Source organism: Myotis yumanensis, unplaced genomic scaffold, assembly GCF_028538775.1.
Source record: "Myotis yumanensis isolate MYYU_CA2020_CCGP unplaced genomic scaffold, mMyoYum1.0.hap1 SCAF_8, whole genome shotgun sequence".
Classification (NCBI taxonomy): domain Eukaryota; kingdom Metazoa; phylum Chordata; class Mammalia; order Chiroptera; family Vespertilionidae; genus Myotis; species Myotis yumanensis.
Genome location: NW_027223759.1, coordinates 92,442,475 through 92,455,683, shown reverse-complemented (window position 1 = coordinate 92,455,683; position 13,209 = coordinate 92,442,475).

Sequence of the window (13,209 nt, the reverse complement as noted above, 5' to 3'; positions counted from 1 at the left end):
GGTAAAAAGCAGCCAATACAAACTGCTTTGAAGGGGCCCAGATGTTGGACTTAGTAAACAAATACTTCACAGCTGCCATTATAAATATTATAGGAGAACTAAAGCAAGCCATACTTAAAGAATTAAGGAAAGATTTGATGACAATGTCTCTTCAAATAGGAAATATAAATAAGGAGATAGAAATGATAAAATAAAGAACAAAATAAAAATACTGGCGATGAAAAGTACAATAACTTAAATGTAAAATTCCCTGGGACTTTCAACAGTAGATTGAGTCAACAGAAGAAAGAATCAGTGACCTTTAAGACACACCAATAGAAATGATGCAATCTAAAAATCACACAGAAAGAAAAAAAGAGTAATAATCAGAGCCTCAGAAAAATGTGAGACATCATTAAGTGCACCAACATATGCACCAACACACGTTCCTTCAGAAAACATCAAAATCATTGGAAGGAATGGCTAAAAATATCTTATAATGAAAAACAAACCATATATCTCAAAAGAATGAACCTAAAGTAGGATAAATACAAAGAGATCCACACCCAGACATATCATAGTCACAACATTGAAAGCCAAAGATAAAGACAAAATCTTAAAAGTGGCAAAAGGAAACCATTTTTCCTCATAGTATAATGAAAGTTCATTGAAGTTTACTGCTAAAGCCTCATATGAAACCATGGCGACCAGGAAGCAGCGGTGACATATTCAAAGTGATTACAGTAAGAAACTGTCAACCAAGAATGCTACATCCAGCAAAACTACCTTTCAAAAAATAAACATTTCAAAATAAAGGGAAGCTGAGAGAATTTATTGCTAGCAAGCCTGACTTATACATCAAGAAATATTAGCCAAAACCGGTTTGGCTCAGTGGATAGAGTGTTGGTCTGCGGACTGAGAGGTCCTGGGTTCGATTCCGGTCAAGGGCATGTACCTGGGTTGCGGGCACATCCCCAGTAGGGAGTGTGCAGGAGGCAGCTGATCGATGTTTCTCTCTCATCAATGTTTCTAACTCTCTATCTCTCTCCCTTCCTCTCTGTAAAAAATCAATAAAATATAAAAAAAAGAAATATTAAAAGAAGTTCTTCAGGTTGAAAGCAAATGATATCAGACAGTAATTCAAATCCACATGAAAAACCGTGTTGGTAAAGATATAAGTTTATAAAAGACAATATAAATGCACATTTCTTCTCCTTCTTACTCTTAACTAAATTTAAAAGGTTAACCTAAGATGTAGGTATAATTATATTTAGACTTTTCACTTATTGACATTTTTTTCAAAATATTATTTGATAATAACAGCACAAAGGAGTTAGGTGGGAACAAGTTGTTTGTGAGTAAGGTAATAACAGATGGTAACTCAAATTCACAAGAAGAAATAGAAAAAAATGCTAAATTAAAAGGTTAATATAACATACTTTATGAATATTTAATTGCTCTCCTTTTTCTCACAGATTCCTTAAAAGACATGATTATGTAAAACAATGATTATTACAATGGATTTTTGGGCTTATAATAGATATGGTTGTAATACATATAACAATAATAAACATAAAAAAAGGAAGGAGAAACAAGAGCGGAATATACATTCTTCTCATGGGCAGATGAAACATCCTCCAGGACGGAGAACGGCCATTAGAACAAACCTCAATACATCTAAGATGATTTGATATCAAACAAAGTACCTTCTTTAACTACCATGGAATGAAATTAAAAATCAATAATAGATAAACCTCAATACATCTAAGATGATTTGATATCAAACAAAGTACCTTCTTTAACTACCATGGAATGAAATTAAAAATCAATAATAGATAAACCTCAATACATCTAAGATGATTTGATATCAAACAAAGTACTTTCTTTAACTACCATGGAATGAAATTAAAAATCAATAATAGATGAACAAATACAGTAAAGTTGCAGGACATAAAATCAATATACAAAAATATGTTATGTTTCTATCTACTAACAAAATATCAGAAAGAAATGAAATAAAATCCCATTTACAACTGCAACAAAAAGAATACAATTCCTAGGAATGAAGTTAACAGGAGATGAAGGACATGTACACTGAAAGCTATAAGACATTGTTGAAATAAGTTGGAAAGATATCCCACGTTGATGGATTGGAAGAGTTAACGTTGTTACAAATATCCATATTACCTAAACCAATCTACAGATTTCAAAGCAATCCTATTAAAATCCTAATGGCCTTTTCACAAAAGTAGAACAACAACAAAAAGATAAATCCTCAAGTTTGTATGTAATCACAAAAGACCCAAATAGCCAAAGCAATCCTGAAAGATTAAAAGAAAAAGAAAGAAAGGAACAAAAGAGTACTCACACTCCCTGAACGCACTGATTTCAAATTTTACTACAAAGCTGTAGTAATCAGAGTGGTACAGGGTTAGCAAAAACAAAACAAAACAAAATAAAACAGACACACAGGTCAATGGAACAGAACTGAGAGCCCAGGAATAAACCCACACATATATTGTCAATTAATTTTTTTCTTAAAAAAATATTTTATTGATTTTTCACAGAGAGGAAGGGAGAGGGATAGAGAGTTAGAAACATCGATCAGGATGTGCCCGCAACCAAGGTACATGCCCTTGACTGGAATCGAACCTGGGACCCTTTAGCGTGCAGGTCGACACTCTATCCACTGAGCCAAACCAGTTAGGGCAATTGTTAACTAATTTTTGACAAAGGAGTTAAAAAACATATGACGGAGGAAGTAAAGTCTCTTCAACATGATGGTCTTTGGGGTTCTGTGAGAATGCCTGATCATTTCCCTTATTTTCATGTGTGAAAAGGAAGAAAGTTTGTAATTAGGTGCCCAAAGCGGGAGCTTTAGGTAATTCTCTCTTTGAGCTTCTACCACTCATTTTCCTTTGGAGGTCCATTGGGCTAAATCAGGTTGATATGATTTTAAAAAGGGATATAGAGGTTGAGCTACTAATAAAAAAATTGTAACCCAGTTGCAACAGTAACCAGTTAGCTTTAGAAATTTCCTAAGCTGTTTCTGGGTTCTTTGAAGAGGAAAGGATGGTATTTCTCTGAGTCTTTCAGGGAAATTTAGAAGCCCATGTTTAGATACAAGATGGCCCAGGCATTTTACTTGGCACAAACAGAATTGAAGCTTGTCCTTTGAGACTTTATGTCTCTTATGGCTAGCTAATGTAATAGGTAAAGTGAGCCCTTTTGAGAGCCTAATATTATTACAAAGCATAAAAGCAAGTCATCCACATATTGAATTAGAGAGAAATTTCTGGGAAATTGAACATTATTTAAATCAGCCTTGAGTATCTGAGAAAAATATGTGGAATTTTTCTTATATTCCTGTGGCATTTCTGTCCAAATAAACTGAAGATCTTCCCAGGTGAAAGCAAAGACATATTGCCTGTCTTTTTCTGTAGGAGTGTAGAAAAAGGCACTTCATACATCTATATAATAAAAGCCCAGTGACTGTATGGCGGAACGACCACAACGGCCAGTCGCTATGATGCACACTGACCACCAGTGGGGAAGACGCTCAATGCAGGCGCTGCCCCCTGGTGGTCAGTGTGCTCCCACAGCAGGAGCGCCGCTCAGCCAGAAGCCGGGCTCACAGCTGGTGAGTGCAGCCACCATGACGGGAGCCTCTCCCGCCTCTGCAGCAGCGATAAGGAGCGGCAAGCCAAGTGGTAAGGAGCGAGCAGGCAGGCAGTTAGGAGTGAGGGGTCCCAGATTGCGAGAGGGTGCAGGCTGGGCTGAGGGACCCCCACCCTGCACGAATTTCATGCATTGGGCTTCTAGTCCTATATAATAAAAGGCTAATGTGCAAATTGTCCCCACAGGCAGGAGTTCAGCCAACCGGGAGTTAGATGTGTGCTGACCACCAGGGGGCAGTGGTGGCAGGCAGCCAGGGGAAGGAAGGCCATGGCCAGCGGCCGGCAGCCACTAGGGATCCTACCTGTGCACGAATTTCGTGCACTGAGCCTCTATCTAGTCTTTCAGTGAAAATATTGGCAGTCCACAGGCATGGCTGAGAGTAGAGTGTGTAGAATTGGAACCACAGGACATCTGGGAATAACTTTTCTTTATTGCTGAGATCCTGTATAAATCTCCATCATTCCCATTGGGTTTTTTATTGGAAGGATAGGAAAATTACAGGCGTTCATACATGGAATTATGGGTAATTTGTACAATGGGCTTAATTCCAGGTAGTGCATCAGGTCTTAGAGGATATCGATGAATATTAGGTAGAGGCCAAGGATTGTCAGTTATTTTTATGAGTGGCCAACTTCGTATTGGCGATATCTGCACTGAAAGAGCCAGAGTTCCACAGGAGCATCGCAGCAAACATCATCCCAAGATCAGTTTACTCCCATGAAGTTCTTTTACAGCCAATATTTTCTCAATTGGCTCAGTGTCTGATTCCTTCAGTTCCAAGTTTTGCCTTTCTGAAAAAAGGGAATATGGGCATCACAGGTTGTAAGAAAGTCTCACCCTATCAAGTGATGAGCTATTCCTACCATTTGGTTCTAGTTGAGAACAGGTGACGAGCCCCAGGGCAGCGGCCTCCCGTGTGATGCTAGTTTCTCTGAAGAACTGGTAAGAAGAAGGGGGACCACCTCTTGTTATCTTCATAGCAGCCCCAGGCTTGCTTCTGTTTCTTTTCTTTTCTGAATCCCTTTTACGTTCCTACAGTCCTTCAGATGGCCTGGCTTCCTGCAGCAGAGGCACACTCACTCCCCTCCCCCTTGTTGGAGAGGCTGCGGGAAGGACTGACCTGAATGCTTAGCTGCTGGAGCTGTAAGTTCATAATTTTAGTAGCTTTCTCTAGTTCTTTCTTTTGGCCAGAATTGATAGTTTACTAGTATGCATGGTCAGCCAGTTCATTTTCTGGGGGGCGCCTCAGGGATGCTTGGGAAAGCCAACAGGCTGATTCCTGCATTTTTCCTGGACTGTTTCTCTTTGTTTACAAAATTTTTATAGGAGTTTCCAAGAGAAACTTAGCCATTCTACTGCTTTGATTTCAGAAACTAATAAGTGTATTACTTGGAATAGGCAGACTATCAAGATTATATGTTCTAACAGATAAATGAAAGTTTGTTCAGAGCTCAGCAGAGTCTTGGAGAGGATCAAGAAAGATTTAAATTCCTTAATTTTGTTCTAGTCCAAGGAGAGTAAATAATTGCTGGCTCCCTCTGCCTGACATTGGCTTCCTACAAGGAGCTGCCGAATTCTGGTGTGTGTGTGTGTGTGTTTCTAGTTTCTCCTGGCCTGACTCTCATTTTTAATTCCCCCTGGGTGAGTGGGGAGTGGTGTGGAGCAGGTGTAGGGTGAGAAGAGAGGGAGGGTAAGTGCTGATAAGGTAGCTCGGAAGGTAAAGGGTGTGGGGGTGCAGAAGGGGCACAGTGCATCAGCACGGAGCAGCTTTGGACGCCTTTAGTTCAGAGGTTAACATCCTGGAGAGAAGAAAGTCTACGCCTCCTTTGGAGATTTCTATTGTTCCTTCAAGGTGATCTCCCCATTTATTCAGTTTAATTTTAGAGTCAGCCTTTTCCAATTCTGCACACAGGAACATTGATTTAGAAGTATCAAAGAGTTATCATTGCAGCCATCTTAAAGTGAGGTATTTTTAAGTTAAATCTTCCCATTTCTGTATATACTTGCAAGTAAAGGCTCCATACAAGTGTACATAAAACTTGCAGGAGTATTAATGAGGTTGATCATATTGGGGCTATTCAGCCTTGGAGGCACAATTCCCATTTTAATTTTAGCTTTATTTTGAGATTTGCAGAGTCCGAACAAACTTCTAGGGATAGGATGTGGTGGGTTGAAATGTGATGCTTGTGGGTTAAATTCCAAGGGGCTGTCACCTCCCAAATTGCTTGAACCCTCTTACGTGTCTCAGTTTCTCCCCCAAAGCTGCCTAATGCAACTGTGAGGACTCAGAGCCAGATGACCAGTCTTGACATGCACATTCCAGGTGAGCCAATATTAACTAGTGGCCTGGTGCACGGATTTGTGCACATTGAAAGGAAATTAATTAGAAGAAATATTTTAATATCGCTATTCGCCCTTTCTCTATAATAGAAGTGTCAACCAAATTCACAATCAACAATGACAGATGGAAACACACATGTCTGATTGGCGCCAGGGAGAGCTTTATATGTATCGTGCATGCGCGAGTCAACTTAGCCTTCTATAGATATAGAATGAACTTGCTTAATTAGACCTGCTTTCTGATTTAGCTAAACTTTTTCCAGCCCAGTGAAGCACCCCAACTTCTCTTTCAGGTAATTGTCAGCAACACAGCAGTAAATATCAACACAAAACAGATTATTATTGTAGATCACACAGGGAGAACAAAGGGTGAAATATTTAACTGCAGCAGTGTCTGACTATATTCTGTACAGTGAGAAAACCTGAAGTCATTTTCAAGGTCCACCATTTCTTACTTCTTTTCAGTCGGGTCAAGTTTCTAAGCTTTCTACATCTCTGTTTTCTGGCTAATGAAAAGAAAATAGGATTCCACCGAGTCTCCTATCTACCTACTCCAGGACTTCTGTGAGGGTCAAATGAGATGAGGCACAGGAAAATGCTTCACAGACATTTGGTTAAAGTGTGAAATGTTTGCACCTGGCTGTAAAGCAAGTCGTGTTCCTGGGCTGAGGAAACTGCAAGGAGGCTAGTCGCTAGAGAGAAGCCGGCGTTGCTACGTGACGTCATTACCCAGACGGTCAGACACTTAGCATGTTAGCCTTTTATATATTGACTAGAGGCCCGGTGCACAAAAATTTGTGCACTCGGGGGGCGGGGGGAGGGGGTTCCCCCAGCCCGGCCTGTGCCCTCTTGCAGTCTGGGACCCCTCTGGAGATAACGACCTGCTGGCTTAGGCCTGCTCCCGGGTGGCAGAGGGCAGGCCCAATCCCTAGGTGCAGCCCCTGGTCAGGCTCAGAGCAGGGTCGATTGGGGATTTGGGGCGCCGCCCCGTCATGCACAGAGCAGGGCGGATCGGGAGGTTGCGATGCCACCCTCAGTCACGCTCAGGGTAGGGCCAATTGGGGGGTTGGGGTGCTTCCCCCTGTCACTCACAGAGCAGGGCCCATCAGGGGGTTGGAGAGTAGGGCCGATAGGGGAGTTGGGGCACTGCCCCCTGTCACACACAGAGCAGGGCAGATCAGGGGGTTGGGGCGCCACCACTGTCACACTCGGGGCAGGGCCGATGGAGAGGTTATGGCTCTACCCTGTCACACACAGAGCAGGACCCATGGGGGGGGGAGGGTTGGGGCGCCGCACCCTGTCACACACAGAGCAGGGCCGATCAGGGGGTTGGGGAACTCCCCCCTGTCAAACACAGAGCCACAGGGCAATTAGGAGATTGGGGAGCTCCCCCCTATCAGGCACAGAGCAGGGCTGATCAGGGGGTTGGGGCACCTTCCTCTGTCACAAACAGAGCAGGGCGGATAGGGAAGTTGTGGCCCTGCCCCCTGTCACACACAGAGCCGCAGGGCAGATCAGGGGGTTTGGGCTCTGCCCCCTGTCACTCTGATCCCGGTGCCGGGAGGCATATTACCCTTTTACTATATAGAATAGAGGCCTGGTGCATGGGTGGGGGCCGGCTGGTTTGCCCTGAAGGGTGTCCTGGATCAGGGTGGGGGTCCCCACTGGGGTGCCTGGCCAGTCTGGCTGAGGGGCTGAGGGCTGTTTTCTGGTTGGAGAGTCCTGAAGCTCCCAACCGCTCCTTGTTTTCTTTTCTTTTTTTTTTTTTATTCTGGGCCAGCTTTAGCTCTGAGGCCTCGCTGCTGAAAATATGGATACAATGTTTTGGTCGGCCTGGCTTTCAGTCTGGCTGGTTTCTGGGGTTTTGTTTAGCTTCTTATTTGCAACATAGTACATAGTTGCTTAGAGTTGCAGCTGAGAGGCGGGCAAGTGAGGCAGGGAACGTTGGAGTCCGCAGCAAGCAAGCCTCATGTTCGCTTCAGTGCCTGGCTGCCGGCCGCCATCTTGGCTGACAGTTAATTTGCATATACTCACTGATTAGCCAATGAAAAGGGTAGCGGTTGTACGCTAATTACCATGTTTCTCTTTTATTAGTGTAGACTAGAGGCCTGGTGCACAAAAATTTGTGCACTCGGGGGGGTGGGGAGGGGGGTCCCCCAGCCCGGCCTGTGCCCTCTCGCAGTCTGGGACCCCTCGGGAGATAACAACCTGCTGGCTTAGGCCTGCTCCCGGGTGGCAGAGGGCAGGCCCAATCCCTAAGTGCAGCCCCTGGTCAGGCTCAGAGCAGGGCCGATTGGGGAGTTGGGGAGCTGCCCCCTGTCATGCACAGAGCAGGGCGGATCGGGAGGTTGTAATGCCACCCTCAGTCATGCTCAGGGTAGGGCCGATTGGGGGGTTGGGGCACCGCCCCCTGTCACTCACAGAGCAGGGCCAATCAGGGGGTTGGGGCGCTGCACCCTGTCACACTCAGGGCAGGGCCAATCAGGGGGGTTGGGGCTCCGTACCCTGTCACACACAGAGCAGGGTCGATCAGGGGGTTGGGGAGCTCCCCCCTCTCATGCACAGAGCAGGGCCGATCAGGGGGTTGGGGCGCTGCCCCCTGTCACGCACAGAGCAGGGCCGATAGGGGAGTTGGGGCACCACCCCCTGTCACACACAGAGCAGGGCGGATCAGGGGGTTGGGGCACTGCACCCTGTCACACTCAGGCCAGGGCCAATAGGGAGGTTATGGCTCTACCCTGTCACACACAGAGCAAGGCCCGTGGAGGGGGGTTGGGGCGCCACCCTCTATCACCCACAGAGCAGGGCTGATCAGGGGGTTGGGGCGCCACCACTGTCACACTCGGGGCAGGGCCGATGGAGAGGTTATGGCTCTACCCTGTCACACACAGAGCAGGGCCGATCAGGGGGTTGGTGTGCTGCACCCTGTCAAACACAGAGCCGCAGGGCAATCAGAGGATTGGGGAGCTCCCCACTAACAGGCACAGAGCAGGGCTGATCGGGGGTTGGGGCGCCTTCCCCAGTCACGAGCAGAGCAGGGCGGATAGGGAGGTTGTGGCCCCGCCCCCTGTCACACACAGAGCTGCAGGGCGATCAGGGGGTTTGGGCGCTGCCCCCTGTCACGCTGATCCCGGTGCCAGGAGCCTCGCTGCTCCACTGATCCCGGTGCCGGGAGGCATATTACCCTTTTACTATATAGGATAGAGGCCTGGTGCACGGGTGGGAGCCGGCTGGTTTGCCCTGAAGGGTGTCCTGGATCAGGGTGGGGGTCCCCACTGGGTTGCCTGGCCAGTCTGGATGAGGGGCTGAGGGCTGTTTTCCCGAAGCGGGTGACTGAAGCTCCCAACCGCTCCTTGTTTTCTTTTTTGTTTTTTATTCTGGGCCAGCTTTAGCTCTGGCTCTAGCTCTGAGGCTTCACCTGCTATAATCGAAACAATGTATAACTCTAGCTCTGAGATCCCGGCCAGCTGAAAGCTGGTTTCTGGGGTTTTGCAACTATGTTTGCAACATAGTTGCTTAGAGTTGTAGCTCAGAGGCTGGCAAGGCAGGCGGGGAACGTTGGAGTCTGCAGTCACTGGAGCAAGCAAGCCTCATGCTCGCTTCCAGCTTCCTGGCTGCTGGCCGCCATCTTGGCTGACAGTTAATTTGCATAAGGATATGCTGATTAGCCAATGGGAAGAGTAGCGGTCGTACGCCAATTACCATGTTTCTCTTTTATTAGTGTAGATGTGGTGGGGATCCCTACCTTCTCAGGTGCCTCCACGAAGATCTTAGTTGCCCAGGGATAATGAGATTCTGGTGGAGGAGAAAGTGTCCTCTCTCTTCAGAGCGTTCAGTCTCTCATTTAACTTAGCAAATATTTTTTTCAGACCCTCCGTAAGCAATTCCAATTGAAAAGCCAAAATTAAAAGCAGCCGCCCATTTCTCCCTTATCTTTTATTGCCACCTCCAGGGTTTTCTAATGACAGCTCAACTAAAGTCAGGACCCACCACTTTCAGCAGGGAGGCCCAGGGGCCCAGAGAAACTCACCTGGTTCACCTGATGTGAGGGGCCAGGGCCCAGGGGTCCTTGCTGGTACCCAGTGCTGGGTCCAGATCCATGGGGTGGTCTCAGGGGTGTCTTTGTAATCCTGGTGGCTATGCAATTAAATGTCCGTGAAAGAACATCCACACCTATACAACAATTTTATAGATTTATGTAAGCCAAATTTTGAGGACTGACCCAGAGCAAGCTCTCAAAGGACTGAGAAAGTGCTCCACAGAATGGCAGTTTAGCAGTTTACTTTCTACATTGGAATAAAAGGAGAAAACATAAGGAAGGCGCCATGAGATCGCTGGGGTAGGTCGAGGAGCAGGAGAAAGCACAGGGGTAAACGGGAAATGGAGGCACATGCCTGCTCACACCGTGGGCCCAGCACAGTTAACATGCAGCATTAACAGTCACTAGAGCTGCTCCTGGGGGAAGGCAGCGAGGAGGGCCTCTGTGGTCTGCTCCCCTCCGTGGAGTCTGGACAAGAGAATTACTCTGACATTAAAAAATATATCACTCTAGCCCTAACCGGTTTGGCTCAGTGGATAGAGCGTCGGCCTGTGGACTGAAAGGTCCCAGGTTTGATTCCAGTCAAGGGCATGTACCTTGGTTGCGGGCACATCCCCAGTAGGAGGTGTGCAGGAGGCAGCTGGTCCATGTTTCTCTCTCATTGATGTTTCTAACTCTCTATGCCTCTCCCTTCCTCTCTGTAAAAAATCAATAAAATATATTAAAAAATATATCACTCTAGATGCACAGGAAACATGGACAGGGCTCGCTTCAGGTGACTACTGACCTTTGCTAAGAAAGCAAAAGGCCTGAGACTGGCCCCCATGCTGATGGCCATGAGTGCAGGGTCAGAGCCCCCTGGGTGCCCTCGCCGGCCCCGAAGTTCTCAGGGCTGCCGCAGAGCCCCCTTCCACGCACAGGGGAGTGTTCTACACATTGTTCTCCGTAACATAGACACGGTGTGGGCTACACATGCTGTTACCACTAGATATCAAAAATAAGAACACAAAAAAGAAACTTATATATACTTATCCGTATTGTGACCAATCATATATAATAAAAGCCTAATATGCTAAGTGTCCAGTCGACTGGTCAGCTGTTCAACCAATCAAAGCTTAATATGCTAATGATATGCTAAAGCTACCTACCTGTTCGCTATGATGTGCACTGACCACCAGGGGGCAGACGCTCCAACGGGTAGGTTAGCTTGCTGCTGGGGTCTGGCTGATGGGGACTGAGCCCTGGAGCCCTCCCGTGGTCCTTCCCCACTCCAATTGTGCACCAGTGGGGTTCCTTGGCCTGGCCTGCACCCTTTCGAAATCTGGGGCCCCTTGGGTGATGTCGGAGAGCTGGTTTTGGCGTGATCCCACAGGCCAGGCCGAGAGACCCCACTGGTGCACGAATTTGTGAGCCGGGCCTCTAGTGCATTCATAATGGAGCAGGAGCGAGCTGCTTGCTTTAGCAGCCTCCGTAGCTGGCAGTGCCATGTTGCCCAGCCTAGACGCGGGTAAAGGAGTCATTGTACACAGCACAGAAAACACCTCACACTTAACAAAGCCAGGCACGGGGTGGGCTGGCACACAGCTCCTCCAGCAGAGACGGGTGTACTGTACTGTCATGTGATTCTCTGGAAGCAACATTATGAAACAGGAAGAAGAACACATTTTTAATTTTGTACTAAATATCACTCACCTCATGCTTGTGGAAGGGAGCAGGCTCTCCACTTCAGGACAGGCTCTCATACGATGTCCTACGCGGTAGATACCTGGGCAGCGGGACGATGGCACAGAAGCCTCCGGCAGGCTTGTCACCGCCGCTAGGTAGGCTCTCCCCACTGCACCACACACCCTGCGGGCGAGTTAACCAGCTCACTATTCCCGTGTGACAGTGGGTCGCGATAAAGGTCTTTGCCCTCAGCTTCGCGCTGAGCAGGCTGGGGGTGGGGGTGGGGTAAGGGGGTGGGGAGGATACAGGGGAGGGTCCCGGAGGCAGGAGAGGTGGGGGAGGGGTCCCCAGAGCAGGCGAGAGGCAGGGCAGCCTTGACTTACAGAAATACATTGTCATGATGCTGGCACTTTGTCCTTGTCGTGTCTCTAAAAGGGTTTCTATATCGTTTTTTTCTTTCCCCATTTGCGTTGGCAGTCAGTGATAGAAGAGGCAGTGTCTGCATATACTTTATATATTCATTGCATACCTAACTGTTTCTTAAACTATATTTCTAGGCTACACAGTTTGTAAGTTTTTTCAAATTGTCAGAATTCTCCAAAATTTCCCCCAATATATTTATTGAAAAAATATGCATATGAGTAGACTTGCACAACTCAGACCCGTGCTGTTGGGGGCCAGCTGTGTTTCTATACATTAGCAATGAAAACTGAAAAAAATAATTCCATTTACAATCACATCAAAAAGACTAAAATACTTAGGAATAAACTATCTAAAAAGGTGCGACATAAATCACAAAACATTGTTCAATGAAATGAAAGAAAATCTAAATAAGTGGAAAGACAACCCATGTTCAGGATCCAAAAACTCCGTTTTAGTCACACTCACTCCCCTGCCCCAACCATGCCCGACCCCTGGCGACCACTCCTCGTCTGTTTCCATCCCTGGAACTGTGTTACTTTAAGGGCGTGTGTGAATGGAGTCATGCAGTGTGTTCGGGAGACTGGCGCTCTTCACTCAGCACAATGCCCTTGTGATGTGTCGTCTGTTGTGTGTGTCGGTAGATAACTCCTTTTTGTCCTGCCTCTCCAAGTAACCGCTGAACGTGCGTTTAGAACCTATTGATTGTCTGTGTACTTGGTGCGCCTCTCTGTATAGACTTTTTATATCTGACTCAAAAGCCCTGCACCTGGCATAGCCAGTCTCCAGCGTCAGTTCCATCACTTTTGGCAACGGCCCGGTCCCTGAGCTCTCCGTCTCCCGGCCACCTCTCCGTGTTAAGTTTGGGCAGTTTCTGTTCTTCCCTCCTGGGTGGCCTGCCTGGCGGCTGGACACAGGTGTCCCCCGGCCAGGTGTGAGCGCCAGGGCTGCCCTTCACTTTCTCCCAGGTGGTTCTCTCTGGCCTGGAGCAATGTCCTCACAGCGCGCTCAGGAGCACTCATTTGAATACCGAGGGGACCTCCGGGGACCCCTGATTCTCTCCGGGCACCTTCTCCTTCCCAGCTCCA